The sequence below is a fragment of the Phacochoerus africanus genome, chromosome 1 (genome assembly GCF_016906955.1).
Source record: "Phacochoerus africanus isolate WHEZ1 chromosome 1, ROS_Pafr_v1, whole genome shotgun sequence".
NCBI classification, from domain to species: Eukaryota; Metazoa; Chordata; class Mammalia; order Artiodactyla; family Suidae; genus Phacochoerus; species Phacochoerus africanus.
Genome location: NC_062544.1, coordinates 82,580,260 through 82,594,886, shown reverse-complemented (window position 1 = coordinate 82,594,886; position 14,627 = coordinate 82,580,260). Strand labels below are relative to the sequence as shown.

The 14,627-nt window shown below is 37.5% G+C and overlaps 1 protein-coding gene across 1 annotated transcript in view; it reads left to right on the top strand.

Annotated features, from left to right (window-relative positions):
- The window catches only part of LOC125138265 (collagen alpha-5(VI) chain-like), a 46,414-nt gene that overhangs the window by 14,741 nt on the left and 17,046 nt on the right, over positions 1–14,627 (top strand). The window lies entirely within an intron of this gene.

Genomic DNA, 14,627 nt, shown 5'->3' with positions numbered 1-14,627 from the left:
TTCATCAAACTAAAAGCTTCTGCCAAGCAAAAGAAATGGTCAGTAAAATGAAAAAGTGACCTAAAGAATGGGAAAAAAATATTTGTAAACCATATATCTGATAAGGCGCTAATATAAAAAAATATATGAGTTCCTCATACAACCCAAGAGAAAAAAAAAAAAAAAGCAAAACCCAAACCAAAAAACAAAAACACAAACACAAACACAGATAATCAAGTTTAAAAATGGGCAAAAGGGAGTTCCTGTTGTGGCACAGCAGAAACAAATCCAACTAGGAACCATGAGGTTGTGGGTTTGACCCCTGGCCTCACTCAGTGGGTTAAGGATCCAGGGTTGCTGTGAACTGTGGTGTAGGTTGCAGACATGGCTGGGATCCTGCGTTGCTATGGCTGTAGTATAGGCCAGAGGCTACAGCTCCGATTTGACCTCTAGCCTTGGAAATTCCATATGCTGTAGGTGCGGCTCTAAAAAAAGACAAAAACAAATTAAAAATGGGCAAAGGTTTTGTATAGACATTTTTCCCATTAAGATATTGAAATGGCCAACAGGGACATGAATAGGTGCTCAATTTAACTAATCATCAAGGAATGCAGATCAAAAACATAGTGAGATGTCATCTCATACCTGATGGGATGATTGTCATCAAAAAGAGAGGAGATAGAAAGTGCTGGCAAAGGTGTGGAGAAAAGGGAGCCTTTGTGCACTGTTAGTAGGAATGTATATTGGTGGAGTCACTATGTAGAACAGTATGAAGGTGCCTCCAAAAATTAAAGTTAGGAGTTCCCTTGTGGGATAGTGGGTTAAGGATCTGGCATTGTCACTGCAACAGCTTAGGTCACTGCTGCAGTGTGGGTTTAATCTCTGGTCCAGGAACTTCCTTATGCCATGGGCACAGACAGAAAAGATAGAATTATTACATCATCCAGAAATTTCACTTCTGAGTATTTATCCAAAGAAAATGAAATTACTATCTCAAAGAGATATCAGCTTCTCCATGTTCATTGCAGCATTATTTATAATATCCAAGACACAGAAGCAACCTAAGTAACGATTTGCCAATGAATGGATCAAGAAAATCTCTTTCTCTCTCTGTCTCTGTCTCTCTCTCACACACACAGAGGAATATTATTCAGATATAAACAGAAGGAAATCTTGCCATTTGCAACACTAACAACAAATGATCACATGTGGAATCTAAAATAACTGAACTCATAGAAACAGAGGGTAGATTGGTGGTTTCCAAGGGTGGAGGAGGGGTGCATCTGAGGAAATGTGTGAAGATGGTTAAAGATACACAATTCCATTTATAACATGAACAAGTTTTGAGCATGTCATATATAGTATGGTGACTATAAATCTAGTAAACTTGAAAATTTCTGTAAGATTAGATCTTAAAATTTGTCGCTGCCCACACAAAGTTATCATTGTAGGGTGATGAGTATGCTAACTAACCTTATGGTAGTAATAATTTTGTTATATATATACATATATATAATAAACATCATATTGTATACTTTAAACTTATGTTATATGTCAATCATATCTCAAGAAGCTGGAAAAAAAGACAGTGGATTAAAAATAGTGGAACATACTCTTTGGGGATAAGAGTTAAAGTATTATTTGTTATATAACCTGTGGAAAGCAGTTTGGCAATATCCATAAAAGCAGAAAATTGGGTAGAATTCCCTGTGCTATACAGCAGCATGCCATTGCCCAATCATTCCATATACAATGTGCATATGCCAGTCCCAAACCCCAATCCATCCCTCCCCCTGTCTATGCCCTTTGGTAACCATAAGTTTGTTTTCAAATCCTATGAGTCTGTTTTGTTCCACAGATAGCTTTCTATCCTGTTCCACTGATCTATATATCTGTTTTTGTGCCAGTACCACTGTTTTGATGGCTTATAATGTGATCTGTTTTGGAGAATGTTCCATGTATGCTTGAAAAAATATGTATATTCTGCAGTTTTTGAATGGAATGTTCTATAGCTAACTGTTAAGTCCATGTAGTTTAATGTTTAATTTATGGCCAGTGTTTCCTCATTGATTCAGTCTGGATGACTGTCCATTAATGTGAATGGGGTGTTCAAGTTCCCTAATATTATTGTGTTACTGTCAACTTCTCCCATTATCTTTGTTAATATTTGCTTTATATATTTTGGTGCACTTGTGTAGGGTGTATATATATTTATAATTTTTATGCCTTCTTCTTGGAATGACTACTTTATCACTATGTAATGTCTTCCTTTGTCTCTTGTTACAGTCTTCACTTTAAAGTGTTCTTTGTCTGATAAAAGTTTCGCTAACTCAGCTTTCCATTTGGATGAAATACCTTTTTCCATACCCTCACTTTCAATCTGTGTGTGTATTTAGATCTGAATTGAGTTTCTTGTAGGCAACATGTAAATGGGTCTTCTTTTGTATGCCATCCAGACACTCTGTGTCTTTCAATTAAAGCATTTACTTCATTTACATTTAAAGTAATTATCGGTATTGTGTACCTATTTCTATTTTATTGTTTTGGGGTTGTTTTGTAGGTTTTTGTTTGTTTCTTCTTTCCCTCTCTTTGGTGATTTTATGACTATCTTTAGTGTTATATTTAGATTCCTTTCCTTTTGTGTATGTGTATCTATTATAAATTTTTGCTTTGTGGTTACAATGAGGTGTGTATGTATAAATGTGTATACACACATGTGTATATGTGTATATATATATAAATTTAATTGATGATCTCTTAATTTTGTCACATTCTAGTCACCCTATCTTTTTATTTCCCCCACTGCACATTTAATGTTTTGACAAAAAAACAAAGAGCCTACAATATGCTGTCTACAAGAGACTCACATTAGGGCAAAGGACACATAAACTAAAAGTGAGGGAACATATCTTAACATAATAAAAGCCATTTATGACAAACCCACAGCTAATATTATATTCAATGGAGAGAAGGTGAAAGCCTTCCTGCTAAAATCTGGAACAAGACAAGGATGCCCACTCTTATATTTCTAGTTGGGGTATTTTCTTTGTTCCTTTGAGATGTCCCTTTAACATTTCTTGTAAAGGTGGTACCAAACTGTTTTAGCTTTTGCTTATCTGTAAAATTCTCCATCTCTTATTCAAATCTGATTTATAACCTTGCCAGGTACAGTGTTTTTGGTTATAGGTTTTTTTTTCTTTCATCGCTTTAAATGTATCATGCAACTCCCTTGTGGCTTACATAGTTTCTGCTGAGAAGTAAGTCTCATGGGAGTTCCCTTGAATGTAACTAGTTACTTTTTCCTTCTTTTAATATTCTCTCTAATCTTTAATTTTTACCATTTTAATTGCAGTGTATCTTGGTGTGGATCTCTTTGGGTTCATTTTGTTTGAGACTCTCTGTGCTTTCTTGACCTGGATGTGTTTCCTTTCCTTGGTTAGGCAAGTTTTCAGTTATCGTTTCTTAAAATAAGCCATCTTCCCTTTTGTATTTTCCTTTGTGTCTTCTATAGTACAAATATTAGTATGTGGTATGCTGTCCCAGATGTGTCTTAAACAAGACTTACTTAAAAAAATATTTTCCCCGTTTTCTGTTCAACTTGTGATTTCCACCACTGTGTCTTCTAGTTCACTGATCCATTCTTCTATAATATCTAAGTCACAGTTGATTCCTTCTAGTTTATTTCATTGTTTTCGCTTTATGCTTTGTTTTATTTATTTTATATTTTGAATGTTTTTATTTTTTAAAATTTCTTTATATATATATTTTTTCTACTGTACAACATGGTGACATACACAGATACACATACATGTATACATTCTTTTTTCTCACATTACATGTTCCATCATAATTGACTAGACAGAGTTCCCAGTGCTACATAGCAAGATCCCATTGCTAATCCATCCCAAAGGAAACATTCTGCATCTATTTACCCCAAGCTCCCAGTACCTCCCAGTCCCTTCCCTTCTTCTTGGCAAACACAGTCTATTCTCCAAGTCCATGATTTTCTTTTCTGTGGAAAGGTTCATTTGTGCCATATATTAGATTCTGGATATAAGAGATATCATATGGTATTTGTCTTTCTCTTTTTGAATTACGTCACTCAGGATGAGGGTCTCTAGTTCCATCCATGTTGTTCCAAATGGCATTATTTTGTTCTTTTTTATGGCTGAGTAGTATTACATTGTGTGTGTGTGTGTGTCACATCATCCTGATCTAATCATCTATCAGTGGACATTTGGGTTGATTCCATGTCTTGGCCATTGTGAATAGAGCTGCGATGAACATGCAGGTGCATGTGTCTTTTTTAAGGAAAGTTTTGTCCAAGAGTAGGGTTGCTGGGTCATATGGTAGTTCTATGTATAATTTTATTTTATTTTTATTTTTATTTTTTATTACTCAAATGAATTTATCACATCAGTAGTTGTATAATGATCATAACAATCCAATTTCACAGGATTTCCATCCCACAGCCCAAGCACATCCCCCCACCCCCCAAACTGTCTCCTCCAGAGACCATAAGTTTTTCAATGTCTGTGAGTCAGCATCTGTTCTGCAAAGTTCAGTCTATCCTTTTGTCAGATTCCACATGTCAGTGAAAGCATTTGATGTTGGTGTCTCATTTTATGGCTGACTTCACTCAGCATGATAAATTCTAGGTCCATCCATTTTGCTAAAAATGCTGGTATTTCGTTCCTTTTAATGGCTGAGTAATATTCCATTGTGTATATGTACCACTTCTTGATCCACTCCTCTGTCGATGGACATTTAGGTTGTTTCCATGTCTTGGCTATTGCACATAGTGCTACAATGAACATTGGAGTCTTTGCGAGTCGTGGTTTTCTCTGGATAGATGCCCAGGAGTGGGATTGTTGGATCAAATGGCAGTTCTATTTTTAGTTTTCTGAGGAATCTCCATACTGCTTTCCACAGTGGCTGCACCAATTTACAGTCCCACCAACAGTGTGATAGGGTTCCTTTTTCACCACACCCTCTCCAGCACTTGTCTGTAGACTTTTGGATGATGGCCATTCTGGCTGGTGTAAGGTGGTACCTCAGAGTGGTTTTGATTTGCATTTCTCTAATAATGAGTGATGTTGAACATCTTTTCATGTGTCTTTTGGCCATCTGTATGTCTTCTTTGGAGAACTGTCTATTTAAATCTTCTGCCCATTTTTTAATGGGGTTGTTTGTTTTTTTGGTATGAAGCTGCAGAAGGTGTTTATAGATTTTGGAGATTAATCCCTTGTCAGTTGATTCATTTGCAAAGATTTTCTCCCATTCTGTAGATTGTCTTTTCATTTTGTTTAGGGTTTCCTTTGCTGTGCAGAAATTTTTAAGTTTGATTAGATCCCATTTGTTGATTTTTGTTTTTAGTGTCCATACTCTAAGAGGTGGATCTGAGAAGATGTTGCTGTCGTTTATGTCAGAGAGTGTTTGGCCTATGTTTTCCTCTAAGAGTTTTATAGTATCTGGTCTTATATTTAGGTCTTTAATCCATTTTGAGTTTATTTTTGTGTATGGTGTTAGGGAGTGTCTAATTTCATTCTTTTCCATGTGGCTGTCCAGTTTTCCCAGCACCACTTATTGAACAAGCTGTCCTTTCTCCATTGTATATTCTTGCCTCCTTTGTCATAGATGAGTTGGCTGTAGGTGCATGGGTTTAATTCTGGGCTTTCTATCCTGTTCCACTGATCTATATTTCTGTCTTTTTATAATTTTCTAAGGTAAATACATACTGTTCTCCATAGGGGTTGTATCAGCTTACATTCCCATCAACAGTCCAGGAGGGTTCCCTTTTCTCCACACTCCCTCCAGCACTTGTTCTTTGTGGACTTATTAATCATGGCTGTTCTGACTGGTGTGAGGTGGTATCTCATGGTAGTTTTGATTTGCATTTTTCTAATAATCAGGGATGTTGAACATTTTTTCATGTGATTGTTGGTCATCTGTACATCTGCCTTGGAGGAATGTCTATTCAGGTCCTTTGCTCATCTTTCCACTGGGCTGTTGGCCTTTTCACTGTTGAGTTGTATAAGTTGCTTGTATATTTTAGAGATTAGGCCCTTGTCAGTTGCATCATTTGAAACAATTTTCTCCCATTCTGTAAGTTGTCTTTTTGTTTTCTTTTGGGTTTCCTTTGATGTGCAAAAGCTTGTCAGTTTGATTAGTTCCTATTGGTTTATTTTGGCTCTTATTGCTGTTTTTTTGGGAGACTCACCTGAGAAAACATTTGTAAGGTTGATGTCAGAGAATGTTTTGCCTATGTTCTCTTGCAGGGGTTTGATGGTGTCTTGTTTTATATTTAGGTCTTTCAGCCATTTTGAGTTTATTTTTGTGTATGGTGTGAGGGTTTGTTCTAGTTTCATTGATGTGCATGTGGCTGTCCAGGTTTCCCCGCAATACTTGCTGAAAAGACTGTCCTTTTCCCATATTATGTTCTTGCCTCCTTTGTCAAAGATTAATTGACCATAGGTGTCTGGGTTCATCTCTGGGTTCTCTATTCTGTACTGTTGGTCTGTCTGTCTGTTTCGGCACCAGTACCACACTGTCTTGATGACTGTGGCTTTGTAGTATTTCTTGAAGTCTGGGAGAGAGATGCCTCCTGCTTGGTTTTTGTTCCTCAGGATTGATTTGACAATTCTGGGTCTTTTGTTGTTCCACATAAATTTTTGGCTTGTTTTTTCTAGTTCTATGGAAAATGTCATGGGTAATTTGATAGGGATTGCATTGAATCTGTAGATTGCTTTGGGTAGTATGGCCATTTTTACAATATTGATTTTTCCAACCCAGGAGCATGGAATATCTTTCCATTTCTTTGAATTCTCTTTAACTTCATTGATTAATGTTTTATAGTTCTCGGCATTTAAGTCGTTCACCTCCTTGGTCAGGTTTATTCCTAGGTGTTTAATTTTTGGGGGGTGCAATTTTAAAAGTATTGTATTTTTATATTCCTTTTTTAATACTTAATTATTAGTATACAGAAATGCAACTCATTTCTGAATGTTAATCTTGTATCCTGCTACTTTCCTGAATTCGTTGATCAATTTGAGTAGTTTTGGGTGTATCCTTAGGATTTTCTATTTATAGCATCATGCCATCTGCATAGAGTGACAATTTTACCTCTTCTCTTCCTATTTGGATAACTTTTTATTTCTTTAGTTGGTCTGATTGCTCTGTCCAGGACTTCCAATACTATGTTGAATAAAAGTGGTAAGAATGGGCATCCTTGTCTTATTCCAGATTTTAGTGGGGTGGCTTTCAGTTTTTCTCCATATTACATTTTCTGTGGGTTTGTCATAAATGGCTTTTTTAACGTTAAAGTATGTTCCCTCTACATGCACTTTGGTAAGAGTTTTTTTTACCATAAATAGATGTTGGACATTGTCAAATGCTTTTGCTGTATCAATTGAGATGATCATGTGGTTTTTGACTTTTCTTTGGTTAATGTGGTGTATGATGTTGATTTTCATATGTTGAGCCATCCTTGTGAACCTTAGATGAATCCCACTTGGTCATGGTGTATGACATTTTTTTATGTTATTGGATATGATTGGCTAAAATTTTGTTGAGAATTTTTGCAATTATATTCATCAAAGATATTGGCCTATAATTTTCTTTTTTGGTAGTATATTTGTCTGGCTTTGCTATTAGGGTGATGGTATATTCTGTCTTCATATTCACCCTTTATTCCTTCAGTGTTTTCACTCTCTACCTTTTGAATTCAGTGTCTATTAGACTGCAGAGGTCTGTTTCATTGTTTGCTGCTTCAGGTGAGTTCTATTCTTTTAACTGGGAATGGCTCCTGAGCAGCTTCATTTCACATATATTTTTCTTATTTTGTGAGTTTAGGAAATCAACTACTATAGTCTTGGCTGGCTATTTATAAGCAAGAGCACCCCTTTGGATTTTGTGGGGGTTTACTATTTAATTTTTGTGTGGGAGTTTGAACATTTGCTGTCTCTTTCTTTGGTGTGAGCAGGTTGTTATCCCCCTGAGGGTGTTACCAGGGTGATGGATGCAGTGGGCAGGGCCAGTAGTCAGTGCCTGGTTGCTGGGCTCTTGACAGTAGCAAGGAGCTGCAGGAGGATGGTGCAGGCTACTCCTAGTTGCAGGGCTCTGGGAAGTGTTAATTAGCCTCTGTCAGATTTAGTCCATTCCTGGGGCATTTGGCAGTGGCAGTGGCAGGGTGTGTGAGTTCCCAGGGGAGTGAGAGCAAGAACGGGTGGTGTTCAGTCAGAATCCCCTCCTCTGTGGTGCCTTCTGAGGTGATTGGGGCCACAAGTTGTGCCAGTTAATTGACCCATAGTGGTGGCAGGCCACACCCACCTCTGGAGTCAGAGGTAACTGTGGTGGTTTGCTCCAGACACCTGTAGACCAGGCACAATGCACCCTGTCCTGCTTAGCCCATGAAGGAGGTGTGCACAGGCTGCTCCTAGTTGCCAGCTCCTGGGAAGTGACAGTGATCAGGGATGTGTGGGCACTGCCCTGAGCATTTGGCAGGGGCAGCAGCAGGGTGGGTGTGTTCCTGGGGGAGTGAGAGCAACAATGGGTGGTGGTCTGTTGCAGTGCCCTCTTATTTGCTGACCTCTGAGGTGACTGGGGCCACAGGTGGAGCCTGTTCACAGACTCCTAGTGGTGGTGGGCCATGCCTCCTTCTGGTTTCTGAGATGACTTCTGTGGATTATCCCTGCTGCCTGTAGATCACACAAGAGGCACTGTGTCGTGCTTAGCCCCCTGCTTCCCTTGGCCCACACAAGGGGTGTCTGACCACTGGTAACCTGCACAAGTGGCACCGGCTTCCAGTAGCCTAAGCAAGTGGCCTCTCACCACCTGTATCCTGTGCCAGAGGTACCCCACCCTCTAAGAGCCCTTAGATGCACGGGCAGAGAGATTCCTATGACAGTCCACCCCTTCTCCTCTCACCCTCCCTAAAAATGGTTCCTTGCTTCTCCTGTGTGCCCAGACCTCCTCCTGGTTCCTTTGGCTGTGGTGTTCTGCTCCCCAGCCAGCCCTTGGCACACTACTCCCTAGCCCCTCAGGATATCTTCACACAGCCAACCCTAGTCCTCTCCCTGGAACTGGCCTCCCAAGCCTGAGTCTCAGTGCCTAGGCCCTGCCTGAATGTCTCAGGCTCTGCTGTCTGTGGCAGTGATGCAGATAATCTGTGTGGCTCTCACTTTGCTTTGCCTCCTCAGTCCAGCTGCTGTGCTCTTCTAGGCGAATTTGAGGTCCCTCCATCCCAGCTGATCTCCTCATCAGTTAGGTGGCTTCCCAGGGTGTGGGTTCCTTTTCTCTTTAACAGCTCCCTCTCAGGAGTGCTAGTCCAGTCCTGATTTCTTTTCTCTCTCTCTCTGTTTCTTCCTTTTGTTCTAACCAGTTATATGGAGGGTTTCTTTCCCTTTCTGGAGGTTTAAGTTCTTCTGCCAGCATTCAGTAGATGTTCTGTGTGAATTTTTCCCATGTAGTTATGTTTTTTTGATGTGTTTGTTGGATAAGGTGAGTGTGACATCTTAATCCTCTGCCATCTTGATCCTTCCTCTCCTCTGTTCTGATCTTTACAATTTCGTTCCTTCTACTAACTTTGGGCTTTGTCTGTTATTCCTTCTCTAGTCACTTTAGGTGTAATATTAGATTTTACTTGAGCTTTTTCTTGTTTTCTGAGATGAGATTGTATTGCTATAAGCTTCCCTCTCAGAACTGCTTTTGCTGTGTCCCATAGGTTTTGGATTGTCATATTTTCATTGTCACTTGTCTCTTCTCTGAGTATTTTTTTTCCTCTTTGATTTCTTCAGTGATCCATTGGTTGTTTAGTAACATATTCTTCAGCTTCTGGGAGTTTGTGTTTTTTTTTCCTATTTTTTCTTGTAGTTGATTTCTGGTCTCATAGCATTGTTGTTGGAAAAAAATGCTTGATATAATTTCAGTTTTTTAAAAATTTACCAAAACTTTATCTGTGGAACAAGATGTGATCTATCCTGGAAAAAGTTCCATGTGCACCTGAGAAGAGTACAGATTCTGCTGCTGTTATACAAATATCAGTTAAGTCTATCTGATCAAGGGTTTATTTATGGCCTGTTTCTTTATTAATTTTCTGTTTGGATGATCTGTCCATAGATTTAAGTGGGGTGTTAAAGTACTCACTGACAAGATGCTAGACATAGAAAATACTAAAGATGCTATTAGAAAACTGTTAGAAATCATCAACGAATTTGGTAAAGTTGAAGGATGCAAAATTAATACACAGAAATTTCTTGCATTTCTATACCTTCGCATAATAATGAAAGGTCAAAAAGAGAAATCAGGGGAACAATCCCATTTAACATTGCATCAAAAAAATTAAAATACCTAGGAATAAACCTACCTAAAGAGACAAAAGACCTGTGCTCTGGAAACTATAAAATGATGATCAAAGAAATCAAAGACAACACAAGCAGATGGAAAGATGTAACATGCACTTGAATTGGAAAAATCAATATTGTCAAAATGATTATAGTGCCCAAAGCACTCTACACATTCAATGCAATCCCTATCAAGTCACCAATGACATTCTTCACAGAACTGGAACAAAATATTTTAAAATTTGTATGGAAACACAAAAGACCTTGTATAGCCAAAGCCATATTGAAAAAAAACAAAAAAAGGAAATAGAAGAAACAGGCTTCCTGACTTCAGACTATATTACAAAGCTACAGTCATCAAGACAGTTTATACACACTACTGTATAAAATAGATGATTAAGGAAAATCTACTCAATAGTTTGTAATAATGTATATGGGAAAAAATGGACATATTTATATGTATGACTGTTCACATTTCTGTATACTTGAAACTAACTCAACATTTTAAGTCAACCACTCCAATAAATTTAAAAATAAAAATAAAAATAAAAAAAATGAAATCACTTGTACCTCAACATTACCATTAAGAAAGTGAAAATGCAACCCACAGAGTGGGCAGGATATATTTGCATATCATATATCTGATAAGTGTTTGATATCTAGAGTATATGAAGAAATCTTATGACACAACAATAAAAAGACAAATAGGATAGTTAAAAATTGGCAAAGTATTTGAATACATATATCTCCAAAGAATATATAAAATGACCAGTCAGTACATGAAAAGATGCTCAATGTCATTCATTATTAGGGAAATGCAAATCAAAACACCTTATGGCACCATTTACAACCACTAGAATGAGTATAATTTTTAAAAAGAAGACCATAACAAGTGTTGTTGGGTATGTGGAAAAATTGGAAACTTTATACCTTGCTGATGGGAATGTAAAATGATATAGCTACTTTAGAAAACAATTTGGCAGTTTCTCAAAAATATTAAACATAATGTTATCATAAGATCAAAAATTCTACTCCTAGGTATCTACCCAAGAAAAATTAAAACATATATCCAAACAAAAACTTGTATATGAATGTTTATAGTAGCAATATTCACAATAGCCAAAAGGTAGAAACACCCCAAATATCTACCAACTAATAAATAAGTTTTTAAAATATTGTATATCCATACAGTAGAATATTACTCTGACATAAAAAGAATGAAGTACTGATATTTGTCACAACATTGATAAATCTTGGAGACATTATGTTAAATGAAAAATTCAGCAGTTCCTGCCATGGCAAAGTGATTTAAGGAACTGTCTGCAGTGGCTTGGGCCCCTGCAGAGGTGCAATTTCAACCCCTGGCCTGGTGCAATTGGTTAAAAGATTTGGCATTGCCCCAGTGGTGGCATAAATCACAATCCCTTGGCCTGGGAATTTCCATATGGCACAGGTAAAGCCATAAAATTTAAAAGAAAAAAGAAAAAATTCAGACACAAAATGTGACATGTTCTATGGTTCTATCTATATTAATGTCCAGAATGGGTAAATCTATAGAGAAGGGGAGAATTGAGAGTAACTGCTAATGGGTATGGGGTTTCTCTAGGGGCCCTAAAAATGTTCCAGAATTAATTATAATGGATTCAAATCCTGTTAATATACTAAAACACATTGAATTATTCACTTTAAAGGGTAAATTTTATAGACTGTTAGTTAAATCTCAGTAATAAAATTAATGAATAAGTAAAATATATGGTATATTAGAATATGATGAGTATAGATTCGAAAGTCATTGATAGCATGATTTAGCCACTAACTACTGGGGATCCTTGACTTCTTCCTTGGCAAAATAAGGGTTAGTCTAACTGATCTGTAGGGAATCTTCCAAATCTAGCTTCCAGCGATTCTCTCGATATTCTTGCATGATTAGCAGTTTCAAAAGAACTGCTGGAAAGGTCAACTCTAGAATAAAATCCAGCCTTTATACCTTTGGTATCTCGCTGAAAGCATTTCTGTTTTTGAGTGCTGGTCATTTGTCTATTTCCCTGTTAATAAGAACAACTTTGATTTGGTGGAATTTTATAAGATTATAATTTCTTGTGAAGATTTCTGATTGTGAGTGCATTGAGAGAAATACTGATGCTAAAGTAATTTATAAGACTGAATATAACCACACACGAGAGAACAGTTTTCACAAGGATTTATGAAGAAAGAAATATGAGTGGCTGTTCAGTTTTTGAGTCAAGTTGTAAGCATACATTCGTCATTATTAACATAAAAATAGAGGGTAAAGAATAACGACTGCATAAATTCTGCAAGATCACAGCTTTTGTATAAAATCTTTGTATAGATGATAGCACAGTGGCTAAGAGCTTGGGCTCTGCAATCATCTTGTCTGGGTTAGGATGGGACTCACCACTTACCAAGCCACACTGTGCCTGTTTCCTTATCTGTGATGCAGCTGTAGTAATTTATGTCCCTGTAAGAGCATTGTGATGATTAAATAATATGATCCTTAAAAAGCACTGAGAAAAGTATCTGAGCCATGGTAAGGACTCAGCAAACATTAGCATTATATATTTTCAACAAATACTCAAATGCTTGGTTAATGTTTTAAACACATCTAACATTGCTTTGAAAAATACTTGTTTACAGTGTATTGTACTCTGACCCATCTTTCCCTGTAGTTAATTCTTGTTATACATTGAGATTTTTCATATTGTAAATAACATTTTTCTTTACAGAGTAAAAGAAAGAAAACTTCACTCACAAAATGAAGAGCCTGACAATTATATTTGTCCTAATCTTTTGGACTGAAACACTGACAGATCAGAGCCCAGGTATCAGTGTATCTTATGTTTATTATTATTTGAGAAATAATAAATACATATTTTATGTCTCAACAAATGTTTAATAAATAGAAATAAAAATTTATTTATTTACTAAAAAATCAAGGTAGACAGCATTTATTTGTAGTTGGTGATATGTAAAATCAAGCAAACTTAAGCTTTCAAAGATGACAGAAAGACATGGGCGAAAGTCATGAATTATGCTGCACCTGGCTAGAAAAGCTTTAATTATTCATTGATTTGCTTCAGTCCTAGTGCTCCACGTCTCCATGAATAGAGTCAAGCCACTTGTTTTATAGGTCAGTTCGCAGCTTGGCCTTACTAAATGGAAGAAAAGGAGAAAAAGGAACCCCACAGAGGAAAATTATATATACATATGAAATAGAATATGAAAGCTAGGTTTTTTTACTCTTCTGTAATTATTAAAAAAATCATTTAAAGATGTATTTTTAACTGTCCTGTGCTACCCTGGGATTTCCTGATTAATTTTGGGCTCACTTTGAAGGAAATGTCTTGCTTAGTTAGACATTTACCCTAATCCCTAATTGGGAGGTTGGAGGTGACGGACCACAACTGCTAATGTCAGTGCTGGTGTGGCCTTCCCTTGTCCTTCCCTTGTCCAGATGCCCTCTCTCAGGCTGGTACACACTCCTCCACCCCCAGCTGCCGTGAGTATTGACTGTAACAGCCCACAGCCATAACCTGCTTTCTCAGGATAACTGCTCTTAGATTTCCCAGAGCTACCTACCCAGGAAGTTATGCCCATAATTCTCCACCCCTTCCCTCCAATTCTTGGGGAAAGTCTGCAGTGAGTGACTGATAGGCAAATACAAAATCAGTCCTTCTTGCCCCAAAGAGGGACGCTCTGGTATAAGGGATGCTCCAGAGTTCCCTGAGATTCAGCCACACCTTGCTTTGCTTCAGAACTGCTTCTCTTCCTCTGCTTCTCCTCAGTCAAGCCCCTGTCTCAGATCTGCCTCTCTGCTCTCCAACCCAAGACAGCTGCTCACTGGATGCTGTTTTAAAAGTTGCTATAGCTCCACTTGAAGGCTTTATGGTATCATGTTGTTTATTATTACTTTTTCTGCATCTACCACATGTGGAAGTTCCTGGACCAGGGATCGAACCTGTGCCACATTAGTGACAACACCAGATCCTTAACCTGCTGAGTCACCAGGCAACTCTAATGTTTTTTATTATTTTAATACAATATCAGAGTTTGGGGCTCCACAAACAAAAAGGAAAAAGATATCAGTTGCCTCTGGTATAGAGTTAAGAAAGAAAAATCTTTTACCAACTGTATAGAAGTCCTCTTGTTTGATATTTTCACACGCACAGTACAGTTTCTTCCTTTTGACCTCCAGAAGACACTTTCCTCGGGACTCCGAGTTACCTTTAACACTAGGGCATAGTCTCAAAGAGCATGGTGGTTAAAACATCAAGGCGGAGCCATCACCTC